Below are 13,481 nucleotides of genomic sequence, written 5' to 3' on the forward strand. Positions count from 1 at the left end.
GAAAAAAAATGCATTAATGAACTTCAATAACTGTATTTAATCACAAAAATCTAGTCAGGAACAGGCTTCTACCATACGGTAAGACAGGTTGCAGACAGTAGTCCTTTATGTAAAAGCAAATGTCAAAAGAAAAGCTCTGATATTTGGTTGTGGGCTCCCACTTTTCACATAGGCATTTCCTAAATCCATGTTTGATGAGCTTCTCCAGCTATAAATTCTGTAAATTCCCTCTGGAGCAGTGCAGAGTGTGCTTCATGAAAATGTCATCTGCCAGCGCTGCAATTACTCACACTCCAGCAATCATGTGCACAATGCAGAATGGGTCGAATTCAGGTGAGAACGAGAACCAGCAATCAAGCCTCTGGAATTGAGAACAAAGCCATTTTCTTTCATTTGCCATCAACACAACCATCAAGGCCTTAATTACAAGGCAAGTGTCAAGCCTGGCTGCTGAAAGGCTTATTATTATACAGCTCGGCTTCAAATCAGTTTTGTATTGATGAACTGCAAAAACGAGGAAGCCGGCTTAGCCCCCACAAGAAAAGAAGCAGGGACTAACTGATTATGTGATTGGCAAGAAAAAACAAGGACATTTAAAAATACTTTTTTTAGACAGTGAAAAAATTAGTGAACAGCACACCTAAAACCTTCATATAAACATATTTCCTACCTCAATAGCAAATCTGGGTGATCTGATAAGTCAAACAACACTTTCTTTAGTTGAGATCATTGTAGTGACCACAAAAGACAGTGCAAAAGACTCTCTTGAGGTCATGCATTCTGTTTTTCAGACAGTAATGCATGTCTGTGAGTGTCCTCATTGCCCCCTTATATCTAATTGCATGTCTATACCTTGAACATAATGATATTAAGTGAATTGCAAATGTATTCACAAACCCTTGCCCAACAATTATCTGTTCACATTAGATTAGTTGTCGTCGTATTGAACAGCAGATGAGAAATCATCGTTTAGTGAGCAAGAAGATTTATTTATGTTGATTCAATTGAATTATCAATAAGTACCACATTATAACTAAAACCCAAATGTCCTTTCTTTTACCATTTTTTTTAATATAAGGCTTTTAATCATGACAAATAATAAATGATCTGTTAGAACAAGGCCTGAATTTGGAACTAGCTGTTGATACATCGTATCTGCTATCCTAAGTGTTAAATCTTGTTTTGCCTTTTGTTTTTTTAAAACCTATATTCTGACTTAGCCTCTGCACGTCTTATGTGACTGGAGAAATATGTGCTTAGCTCATGGGTCTGCCTTTTGGATATCTAAGATGAATAGGCACATGTATAGCAGGTAGAAAACCATTTAGGTCAATGAATGTTTTACCATCAATTTTATGCATTTTACCTAAAGTGGTGGCAGTCCATAGCTCTTTCTTTACCCATTGCTGCATCCAGTAGATATACAACACAAATACATTTTTCCTCTTGCAACACACCACATCCTGAAAATTTCAGTGGCTCATGCTTCAGCAGCATATTAAAGAATTTGAAATCAATGGCCTGAGAAAATAAACATTAACCCAAAACAGATGAGGGGACACAACAGTGACAGTCACACCTCTCTTTCGTTATTCACTTGCATTGGTTATAAACGGGGTTTATTTCCATGGGATATATAGATACTATATACAACACACAAAAATAAAATACTCAAAAGTTAGGAAATAATGGAGGCTAGAAACTGTATCTGTTTCTAATTGCATGTTTAGACACCTAATTATTTTATAACTTCTTTTTCAGTTTCCATTGAAAGAAAAAGCACTGACTGATTACTTCCCATTTTGCCATTGAAATACTCCAGATATAGGAATAGTGCAGAAATCTCTTACAAAAGGTGTATTAGTTTCAGTTTTCCTCGGTATTGTTTTTATTACTTATACTTCTATAAACCCTTCCTTCCAAGGGATTTTAAAAGTCCACCTGATTGATTTCAGTCAAGCACCATTCTTTTCATTTAGCAAGAGGTCTCCACCTCTTGGTAGCTCAATTTTGGGTTCTAAATCATGAGATACATTATCGTATCACAAATATGCATACAAGTGACACTTTCTTTTCTTAGTCTTTTCTTCTTTAGAAATAACCAACAGAACCGCCATTAGTTCTCAGTGTCAAAAAAGGAGAAACTTTAAAATGTGCATTCTGTTGAGTGAACCTTAATACAGAGAATAACCAAGTATCACTGATTGTATATATAAGAAAATGTGCTGAAAGTATTATGAAATGTACATAAATTGAAAGATTTTACTGAAAAATGTCATTCCCATATATTGTTAAAAAACCCATGCTTGGGTATCCAGATCAGAAGATTGCTGCATTACATCTGAAATCTAGAAATGAAAAATATTTAAACATTTGTTAGGCGTAGCATTGGTAGGTTTGTAAAGAACACTGAGGTGCCTAAAGACAAAGATAAATGGAACTGGTGCCAATAGGGCTTATCAGAAGTTTACTGGCATAGTCTGATGTTCTTGATGTGGTTAGACTTCAGCAGCTTAAATCCTTGGTTTGGTAGGGGCAGAAAGCAGGCACTTCAGCAAAGACATAAACAACATTTGTTGTCTGGAAAGAGAGTTGTGTCATATGCTCTGTATACTCAAGACACCCAGAGACCTTGCAGCAGAATCAAATAGGTTCCAAGAATAAAATGACAAGTAAAACAGATACTGGCAACAGATCCTTCTGTGGAATCGATCTCTGAACATCATTTCAAAGCAAACAATATTCATAATAATGCAGATTGATTACAGGAATAAGTTAATATTTTTTCTAAAGTAAACCCTTGTCCTCATTTGAGATAAAATAGAAGCAATTTTACTTTTCAACTAAGCTTCTTCTAACTAACTAACTCTCTGAAATTAACAGCATGTTCTTCGGAAAGTGTCCACTTCGAGCAGATACAGTCTGATGTTTAGAGTTAATACCAAAGAATGGTATGCAGAGAGGCTCCTGCTTATACTCATTGCTATAACAAGCAAGGCCAGCTCACTCTGTTGTGTGCCTTGAAGGGTTGGAAGCAGAAGAGCGCAGAGCCGTCCCACCAGCAGGGACGAGCGAACAGGACAGGTGACCAAAACTGACCAACAGTATTCCATCCCGTATGCACCGCGCTCAGTGTAAAAGCGAAGGGACCAAAGGGTCAGCTCTTTCTTCAGTGGCTGGTGTCCGAGGAGGACTCTGTTCATTTGCCATTGATACCAATTCACATGTTCCTGAATGCAGACCCAGAATCCAGTTCCCATCCATCTCAAAGCCCCATCTGGGACTTTGCCAGTGCCTGCCGGTGATGTGATCATCATCCTGGGAGCTCAGTATGTTTTGTATATATTGTATGTATTTCATATTTTCTTATTAATATTACTTTTATTGGTTTATTATTAATATTTCGTTAGAGTGACTTGGTTTCTTTTCAGGTCCTAAGTCTCTCTCTCTCTCTTTTTCTCTTCTCTTCTGAAGGAGAGAGAGGACAAAGCGAGCATCTGTCATTCATGCAGTGGCCAGTCCAGCCCAAACTACGACAACCCTCTAAGAAAGCAAACTAAATCAGATGTAGCCAAATCATTTAGAAGCCAATTTTTAATTATTTTTTTTTCAAATGAACTTAGGGTCTTACAAAGAGCAGGGCAGAATACATCCATACACTGAATTGCTGTGATTTCAGAAATAGTCCCATTTTGAGAGACTAATATGAGAGGACAGCAAGAAAATAAAGGAGCAACATAAAAATTAATGTAATAGTGTAACTAATGTTCTCATATATTTACCATCACATGCCTTTCCTTCCTCTGCAGATGTCTCCCCTCATTTCAGAGCTCCTATTTTCTCTCTTTATCCCCAAGAAACAAGAGAAGCATTTTCTTCAGAAGTAACAGACTTCTGCTCTGTGCATATGTTGAGGAAATTACATCAGACAACTGCTTTCTTCGAGCTTATATATAAATTTATTTATATTCCATGCAATTTGGGGGATTTTTCATGTATTTACAGTTAAGCACGTGCCTAAGAACCTTGCTAGACTGACAGAACAAGTGCAAGACCCTAACCACTACCTCCTGAACTAGTACCATACTAGTTATCTCATCTCTGACATCCAACATACAAGAGATTCTTTCAAATAACACTGCCTAAATACCGCCTGGTAAAATTGAATTACCACCATTTGAAAGCAAGTAAACAAGCAGTTCTCCAGCTACACAGCACAGTGGAAGAACAAACAAAACAAACAAACCCGATCTTATTTTAAAAAAAATTCACATGAATCAACATATTTTTAAACTTAGAAATAACCAGGCATACTTGGGGTGGGAAAGGAAAGGGAAATCTTTTCTATGCAATTTCAGGATACCACCTACAAAAAATCAAATGGAATACTGCTTGCCCACATTAAAATTGCCACTATGGCAGAAAAAAGTATGTTTACATTGAAAAGGACAGTTGCTGTTCTAAAAATAATTTTTGTGAAAGTGTTGTTTATAATTATTGCAACCGTATATTCCTACAGTTAGGACTGCACCAACATCCTCTTGGCAGGCAGCAGGAAATCATACTGAATACAGGGGAACTCCAAGCCAACACTTCTCATGAGCAAACGGCTGCATAAACTTGAGTGAGCTATTGACATTTCTATATGAGTTTTATCATGTATTATGTATCTGAATAAAGGAAAACATTTTTTTTTTAAATTTACGCAGGAAGTCACTTGAAAATGCAAAATAAAAATGGAGGATTAACTTTTATTCTTGATTGTTTCTCAAAAGAGTTTATGGAAACAATTTTGGAGCCCACAAAGAAGATGGACTCAGGATGAAAGGAGGAATTGGACAAAACCGTATCTGTGTTACTTTCAGTTGTTTGAAGACCTTAACACAGATTTAATTCCAAAAGCTTGTGATTATTAGACGTGGCTTGTAACTGAGTGTCTCAGTTTGGCATATTCAGCCAAAGATGTTACTGAGTTCCTGAGACAACTATAGGCTGCCACCATTTAAAAGACATATACTTTTATGATTTCTTATTGTGGACATCAAAGGTTATATCACTTTGGATAGTCTTGGTCATTCTGTACCCTCTAGTTGTTAGAAACAAATGGACAGCAAAGATTCATCTAAATATGATCTTCCAGAGGATCTCCTGATGCCATCACTTAGTGAATGGCATTACCTAGATGGGGCAATGCCATGACTTCAGAGAAATTTAAGGTATAAATTCAGCAAAGTGACTGATATACTCAAGTTTCTAAATTATCCACCAGACCCATTCAGTCAAGTTTCTTTCATAAATTTTTATAAGGATTTTATGGCCCAATTACATCTTTACACGATAGAGCTCAAAAGGAGTTCTCATTCCAAAGGTCATAATTTCAGTGTGTAATTACTGCATGGACCAGAAAGGTGTCTATCAGATAGAGGTTTTTACAGAAGTTTTGGATCGGTCAAGGTTATTTTTCCCAGACCAGTTTCTTATTTTGAAGTAGTTAATGAGCAGGTGATACTAGACGAACTTTGATAGGTTCAGTGGGCCTAAGTAAAACTAATATCCCAGAAGACAAAGACTGATGTTACTGTAACTAAGTAAATTCTTTCTTTCTACACTCTTTTCTCTCATCTCATGCCTTCTTTGCTTTCCTTCCTTTACAGATAGACAACAGGAAAGAGTTTGAAAACCTGCAATCTGAAAAACTCTTCAAAGGGCTTCTTTGGGCCCTTTAATAGCGGAAGATAACACAACCTGAATACTTAACCATAATTTTGTATGGACATAAAGTAAGCATTTTCCCTCATGTTTTCTGAAATCAATATTGGCCAATTTCCCAGATTTCCAAATCTATTACTTCATAGGTTACTATCGTCTATTGATGTTGCATATATATTTCTTCTTTATTAAATCATTCCCTTAACTCAAAAATCTGCATAAACACAGCTGCACAGAAAAAAAAAGCGTATGAGTTCACGCAAAGTGCAACATATAGGTTCACATCTATGTACACTATCAAAAACCAGAAGATAGGCAAGTTTCCAGCTTTGTTTCTGAAGGGAATTCTTTCTCAGACTTCCAATTTACATTATTGGAGGTAGAATCACCGTTATGCTAACACAAAACACATAATTTCATGTTAATTCCAGCTATAAACATACATTTTCACCTTTGTACTTCTAGATAAGTAACAACATCTTTTCCCATTACTGTTTTTCAGGAATACTTATTCTTGTGTCTATTTTTTTATAGAAACTGACGTGCTCCTAATTGGAAAAGCACTTTCGGTGTGAGCTACCTCTTAGCAACAAAGCCCATCCTTACTATTGTTCAACCTTTTATTCTTCACCCTCTACAAGGTACAAAAAGATCTGACTGGAAAAAGTAATAAAAAGATAATTGGTTTTGACATCCTTATGATTATGGCACTATTTCTTGAACATGAAAATCCTCTATTTACAATAGTCAAACTTGGGATAAATCCACTGGATTTAGGATTTTCAGGGCCTCCCCATCTCTGAAAGCTTCTTTTTCCTTTATCTCTCCTGTTTGATTCCTGGCTCCTTCCAGTTGCACTGTTCCAAAACAGTTTTGACAGCACATGACTGGAAATAGGAGAGACAACATACAGATGAAATCACATATTTCCAGTAAAGTCAGGAGCTGGCAGCACAAGTGGACTTTCAGAGAGTAGAAGGCAATGGGCATGAGGAAGCGTGCTTATAATAGACCTCACCAGAAAGGTGCTACTCTCTGTGTACACTGTAGTCTTTTAATTCCTCATGCCATAATCCTCAAAGACAGAAAATTTTGGTAATCCATTATTAGGATGATGTGTACAACTGGATAACCTCTATCCAAACAGAAATGGCAAAAGGGCAAACATTTTCTAACCAGCAGAGAAACACATTTTCTTTACTTATAGAACAAAATTTTGTGAAAATAGATTGTTTTCATGGAAGGGAAGCCAGTGTCCTCAGTACATAAGAATTATGAGCACCTCTGTTTGCACAGAAGAGTTCTCTCTTTGACTTTACCATGGTAAATTTAACTTTGTTGTTCTTCATCCAATTGCTGAACTCTTGCTAGCAGAACTGACAAAAGAATGAGAAAGTTTCCCATAATGTACACTGATCAGCAGGTTTTCTGGAGACAATCTGATGGCTTTTGCCAGATGAGGTACCACCAAATATCACAAGATGTGTTCTTGATAGAAGACTGGTCATAGGAGTCTGGTATATGATGGTGAGCAAAGATATAAACTCCTGAACTACAAATTTCTACAGAACAGCTTGCTACCTGAGGCAGATTAGTCTCTGACAAATTCTAAGTAAATATTTTGATTTGACAAATCATTTTTCCTTGACTTGGTCAACGTAAGCAGTAATTTTTCTGTCATAAAATTTAGAAAGAAGCTTCCAGAGAAGCTCTACTTGTAAGTCATCTCAGTGGCAGTAACTAGCACCTATGCAAAAAATGAGATATGCGTCCTTTTTGACAGTCGATACTAGTCCAAGAACCTTCTGAAGATACCAGTAGAGAAGGAAAATAAAACAAGGAAAACTGAAGCAGTTGTGAACCCTCTGGAATGACAGCAGTGGATGTTTTAGCTAAGAATATCACCTAAGCACCAAACGTTTTTAGCCTATGTTACCAGTCGCAGACCAAACTATAGAAAAATACTGTGTTCACTCATTTACTCCTTCTGAAGTTCTTATTTAATAATTTCATAAATTAAGTGTTCCTCTAGTTAAATCAGATGTAGTAACTTAGCACATCTTGCCTGCTGTGATATGACATCATTCAGCACACTACTAACCTTGGATGGGGTTACCTGCTGGGAACGATGTGTCAGAGTCATCTTTGATGTTGTCATATCACTCCATACAGTAGGGATGTTAAGAGGTGAAACCTCTGGGAACAATCTCAAAACCACTGTAGCTCTCTGAAGGGCACAGAGAACCTTTGGTTCTATAAAGCAGAGATGGGTTGTCATTTAATCTTTACAGAGTTCTCCAATCCCAAAATTTCCTGTTATATTTACTTCTTTTTACAAGTCATTCAGGCTGAAAGGCACCTCCAGAGGTCTCCAGTCCACTCTGCTCTATGCAGGGTCAAATTGAACCCAGACCAGGTTGCGCAGGGTTTTGCTCAGCTGAGTCTTGAAAACCTTCAAGGATGGACATCTACAGATTCTCTGGGCAACTTCTTCCAGTGCTGGTTTTCCCCTTTCATTCTTCTAACATTCAGACACACAAAGCTGAGACACGCATCAGATTCACCAGCTTGTGATCAAGACTTTGTCTCCCCACTTAAATAAATACTTTAGGTTTGGATTTTTTAATATCTAGAAAATTATCTGAACAATTACTATTCCATCAGAATTAGGATTTCATGGTAATAGAGAGACAACATAGTTGTGATACACACAACTGTCACAATATATTACCTTTGCTTGTTTGGCTTTTTTGAAGAATACAAGTAACTGGAAGGTTTTGAACCAGTTAGCCAACTGAGTAAAGAAATGAAGTAACTTAATTTATTCCAGTTTTATTAAACTTTTTGCTTACTGACAACTTGATTTAATAGAAGGAAAGTATACACTAATACTGGAAAAACACTGAACTGGCTCTAATTACCTGATTATTATTATTAGAATTACAAAAGGTCTCCTGACAGGGTTTAATACTACTTTACTGTGAACTATCAAAACTGATTAAATCTATCATATTATATATTTAGCAATGAAATCATTTGTTCAGAAATGAAAAAAGGGTCAGCTCATTAGTCTGATTCAGCGTCTTTTACAGTCAATGAAAAGGTATCATGAAAGATGACTCAGAAACTTTGGCAGATCAAACATTTCAGACACTAATGTAGGAGAAAAATCTTACTCCAGACTGCAAACTGGATTAAGTCCATCACAGCAGAGCCAGGATTTCACCCAAAATATTGTTCTCCAGGCTACGTTTTTTGTTGTTGTCTGCTAAATAAATGTAACTACTTCAATGCACTAACTCCACCTCAATCCCTATCAAATGTCTTAGTGGGTTTTCATGTTTTTTTCATTCACTAGACAATCCCTGAATGGGTAAAGCTCAGGTAAGTTTAAGTTTTCAGCTGTTTTTAGTAAATCTATAAAAACTAACGTGTGAAAATGGAAAGCAGTTTCTGTGGAGCAGTCACTCTGAAAGGTCTCCTATACTCCCATTTTGGCCATTACACGTCCTGTCTAGAACGTGCTTTAGAATAATTCGCTAAGGCACAGGGCTGTCGGGTTGGAGAGGAAGGCTACAGCAAACAGCTGGTCTGCATTTAAAGGCTTTTATAGCCATTCTGGTTTTTTGCATCTCAAGTAGTTTCTGAATGTATTCTGAAATGTTGTGAAGTGTTTCTCTGACCATTCAGGAGTCAACATAAATAATCCTACCTTGTTTTCATAGGAAAAAAAAATTACAAAGCCAGATTTAGCAAACAGAAAAATGGATTAAATGAATCAAATTGAAAAATAAGACCCTTATGTTTGAGGAAACACCTCTCAACATAGTCATTTGTGATTGCAGGTAGCAAATTCTCTTACCCAAATTACAGGCTTTCTTGTCCAAATGGCATGTGCACGTGCAAATTTTAGGGTTAAACAGGATCCAAGTGATTTACTGGTTATATGTTAGTCCCCTGCTCAGGGCTGAACTTCATCCATCTGTGGATTATGCATTCAGTCAAAATAGTGCCACTGACTGCTCACGAAGAAACATGCTTCACCCATCCAATGCAGCTCTTACCTGCACCTGCAGTTGACCGTACTCATAAAGGATAAAAAACTGGCATCTTTCCCTGGGCTGTGTATTACAGTGACTTCTGAGGAAGCTACACCAGAACACGGATGGCAAGAGCTCTCCTAAGACCAGACAATGGCTTGGTTTATTCTTACTTGATTCTACCAGTGATGTATTATGTTTAAAAAAAAAATAAAATTAAATTTAAAAAGCTACCCTCAACAATCTGTTTTTTTTTTAACCTCCAAGCCCAATAAACATAAGTCAAATACTTTTTGTTTTCTCTTCAAAATATGTCTTCAATTTCAGGCCAGCCAGTCAAGAGGACATCTGAAGACTTCAATATCTCATATAAACAATGCTTGATCATTATTTTTCTAATTTTTAGAAATCCAGAAAAGTAGTTTCCTTGTTAAAAAAACCTGAAGGGAAAAAATCAAATCCCTGCTTCTAGTGATTTTTGCTAATTAACAGAGCTGAGGGCTAAAACTGTCCCAGCCATAACAGCATTAGATCATGACGCATAACACTATCTCAGTAAACAAGGGTAGCTTTTACTTGCAATGCTCTGGGAATCACTAGCCAGATGAAGTAAATCTGAGGAGCATTTTTTCATTAGTTTCATTATCACCAGTCCTCGGGGTAGAGAAAGTAAATTTTGTGCCCAGACTGAATATGATTCAGGGCTGAACAAATGGATATTATGCATGTAACTCCCCATTTGATGTGGGGTTTATGTATGTGTATACATATATATGGAAATGCTTCCCACTTTTGCTGACAGAATCTAGAAACAAACAGCAAGCGTCTATAATTTAAATGCATGCTTTGTTTTTTGAGGCGTTTTTGCTTTTTAATAACCAGCAGGTAGAACACGGCTTAAAAATAGTCCTGACAATTTATTTTTAATTACCATTAACCTCAGCAAATCTGTTTTCCTTTGTGTCCATCCCCAGCAGCACAGTGAAAGCTCCCACTTCGATGTGACACACAGAGCCCAGATGCCAAGCTGCTGAAAATATTCCTCCAGCAGCAGCATCTGGCCCCTTGGTGGGCTCTGCAGGCAGTGAAGCTGACAGCTCTGAAGTCGCCTGTGGGTCTGTCATGTAGCGAGGCTGCCAGCTGAGCTGACTTATTCTACTCAGTGCCATTTTTCTTTGACTTACCTTTGATCCTGAGATATTTGCATATCGTTATGTGCTCGAGAAAAAGTTCCTCCGTAAATCTCTTACGAGCCCTCTGTGTGCATGCTTAAAGTAAGAGGTGAGACCGCACGAAGAGAGTCATGACGTGCATTACTTGTGATGTTGTCACCAGAGAGCCTCTCTCACCGCTTCCATAACACATCCCATGGCTGATACAAATTGATACGCCATATCCTGAGAAATTGCGCAACATCTAATAGCAGCCCTATAAATGACACAAGACATGACTGTAGGTACCTTTCAAGCTACACATTAATGTATTCATGTGTTAGTCTCTCAAGGCGGCTGATTTTACTTTTCCTTTCTACTCTCATTACCATAGCCATTAGCAAAGGTCTACAGCACAGCCCAATCCCAAGCAAGCAGAGAGCTGGCACTCCGGGAGGCTGGAAGGAGGAGACGAGAGCAAACAAGAGAAAGGATGCAAGCTAGCCAGCACAGCAGGACCTGGGACTGGGGGAAAAGAGAAGAGACCAAATGATGATGAATCAAGTTCAAGGAGCATTATTGACAAGACCAGCTCTTAAGAATTCATCGAGCCTCCACAAACCATTCATTCCTAGGTAGGGGGCAGCTCCTATTACCTTTAAGAAAAATGTATATTGTTGTTTCTCAATTCTCTGCTTCTTTTCCGGAACTTACTTCTCCCTAAGCATCTCCTATTATAATGCATTTCATTACAACAAAACAATTACCATATTTTTCTTCCCTAAATATATCTATTCATAACTTCCAAACGGTATCAGGCTCTACAGGAATTTTTACTGTGAGATTCCCTTTCATTTTTAATGCCAGAAGTTGTACCAATTCACCCAGAAAATCAAATGTAATTCTTGTTAAATCTAGGATTACCCCTAAAAGACAAAGGTGTTCTGATTTTTGACTGGTTTGGCATAAAAAATATTACAGGCTCCATTACGAATTCTAGAATAGGTTCAAAACGAGAACTTTTCTAGATTCTTCTATTTAGCAGTACCAAAGTTAGTCGCAGGCTAGACCTAACAAAATCTTCAGGGTCTGCAAACAATTTAACTCTAGCTAAGGCTTGTCCAATACCTAATCGCAAGCCACAATGTGGTTTGCGAATCCATCTAGCAACTCTAAAGAAAATACTGGGGTAATTCGCTGAACCTGGTCCCATACAGATAATGATACACTACACCTGTGTCAAAATAAATCTTGTGCATGTAGATACACAGATTTCTATTGGAAGACAGAACAGACACTGGAAATCGTGGAGTTCACCTTGTGCAAGATGCTGAAATCTTGATTCAACAACTACTCTGGGATTTCTAGACGCTGCACTCTTGCTCTTGGCCACAGGAGTCCAAGGCAAAGGAAAGCAGGAGCCTATTGCTGCTGCAGCCCTTGTGAGCTTTGCCTATCGTAACAGTCTGGTTGGGATGCTGGAAGGTAATACGTAGTAAAAATTCATGCTTGTACATATGGTGTGGGACATGGAATAACAGTGATTGACTTGCTTCCTTATTTGGACTAAATATTAATTGTCCAGAATGAAAAATTTGGGTCAAATCTTTGGAGAGACTTTTCATTTTATTCTGATTTGGAAGTCATTTTATGGAATGATCCACCTGCTTAGATTTCTGGCTCTAATATATTTATGTCAACAATTGCTTAGTGCCTGGCAAAATCAATTCAGGATTGCTTTCACTGCATGTTATAAGGTGCAACTGAAAATTTTGATATGTTGCAGCTGAAAGTTCTGAGACTGGCAATTTTATGCATAGTTTCAAGTTGTTGTTTTTTAAAAAAATTAAGAAGTTCAGCAATCAGTAAACCTTTCTTGTTTTTTCTTAAGTATCCCATAGCCAAAATGATTTTACCTCTATGTGGCACTGAAGGAACAAAAAATAGTCTAAAAAAAAACCCCATGGGTTTTAAATGGTCTTTAAGTTGCACACAGTTTATTATACAGAGTTTTACTGTAAAATATGTGCCCTTTGTGAAAGAGAGTAAAAGTCTCTTCCCGTATCTTTTATACAATAGCTGAAATTTTACAACTCTTAATTCATGTTAAATATCAAGGGGAATTTTCAGAAATGACATTCATTTTGTAATCCAACTCTCTTTAGCCCGGAAAACAGAACTGCAGCCCTTAATACTGGACCTCTTAGCAATACAATGCTTCCAGATCAGATATGAACTTATAATTGCATTTCTGTTTAATTAACTAACACATACGGTACTTTGTGTAGGTTTCATGGGATTTTTTGTTTTTCTGATTTTCTGACAGCTGCAAAGAAAGGAATGTAATCTGATCAAACAAAGTTAAAAGAAAATAATCTGATTCAGCATAAAGACTACTTTGGACAAAGTTAACCATTCAAAATTATGTGATCAAGTTTGAACCAGTCAGGTAAGTGATACCAATTCATCACTTCATATCATGTACATGGTTGCTTCATTTTTTGGTATTAAGTACCCAGAAATAGAGTTTCTATGTGGTTGAAATTAAGCTCTGAATTTATGGTTTACTACATAGATAGCA

The 13,481-nt window shown here is 37.2% G+C and overlaps 1 protein-coding gene across 19 annotated transcripts in view; it reads right to left on the reverse strand.

Moving 5' to 3' along the window:
- The window catches only part of MYT1L (myelin transcription factor 1-like), a 300,708-nt gene that overhangs the window by 228,252 nt on the left and 58,975 nt on the right, over positions 1-13,481 (reverse strand). The window contains exon 1 of one of the 19 annotated variants that reach the window (XM_014956858.1): positions 10,934-10,952. The exons of the other annotated variants lie outside the window; for them this stretch is intronic. The gene's annotated coding sequence lies outside the window, so the exon portion shown is untranslated. Of the gene's footprint in view, positions 1-10,933; positions 10,953-13,481 lie in introns of those variants that run through there. 19 annotated transcript variants of the gene reach the window in all.

This window comes from Calidris pugnax, unplaced genomic scaffold (genome assembly GCF_001431845.1).
Source record: "Calidris pugnax isolate Ruff unplaced genomic scaffold, ASM143184v1 scaffold171, whole genome shotgun sequence".
Classification (NCBI taxonomy): Eukaryota; Metazoa; Chordata; class Aves; order Charadriiformes; family Scolopacidae; genus Calidris; species Calidris pugnax.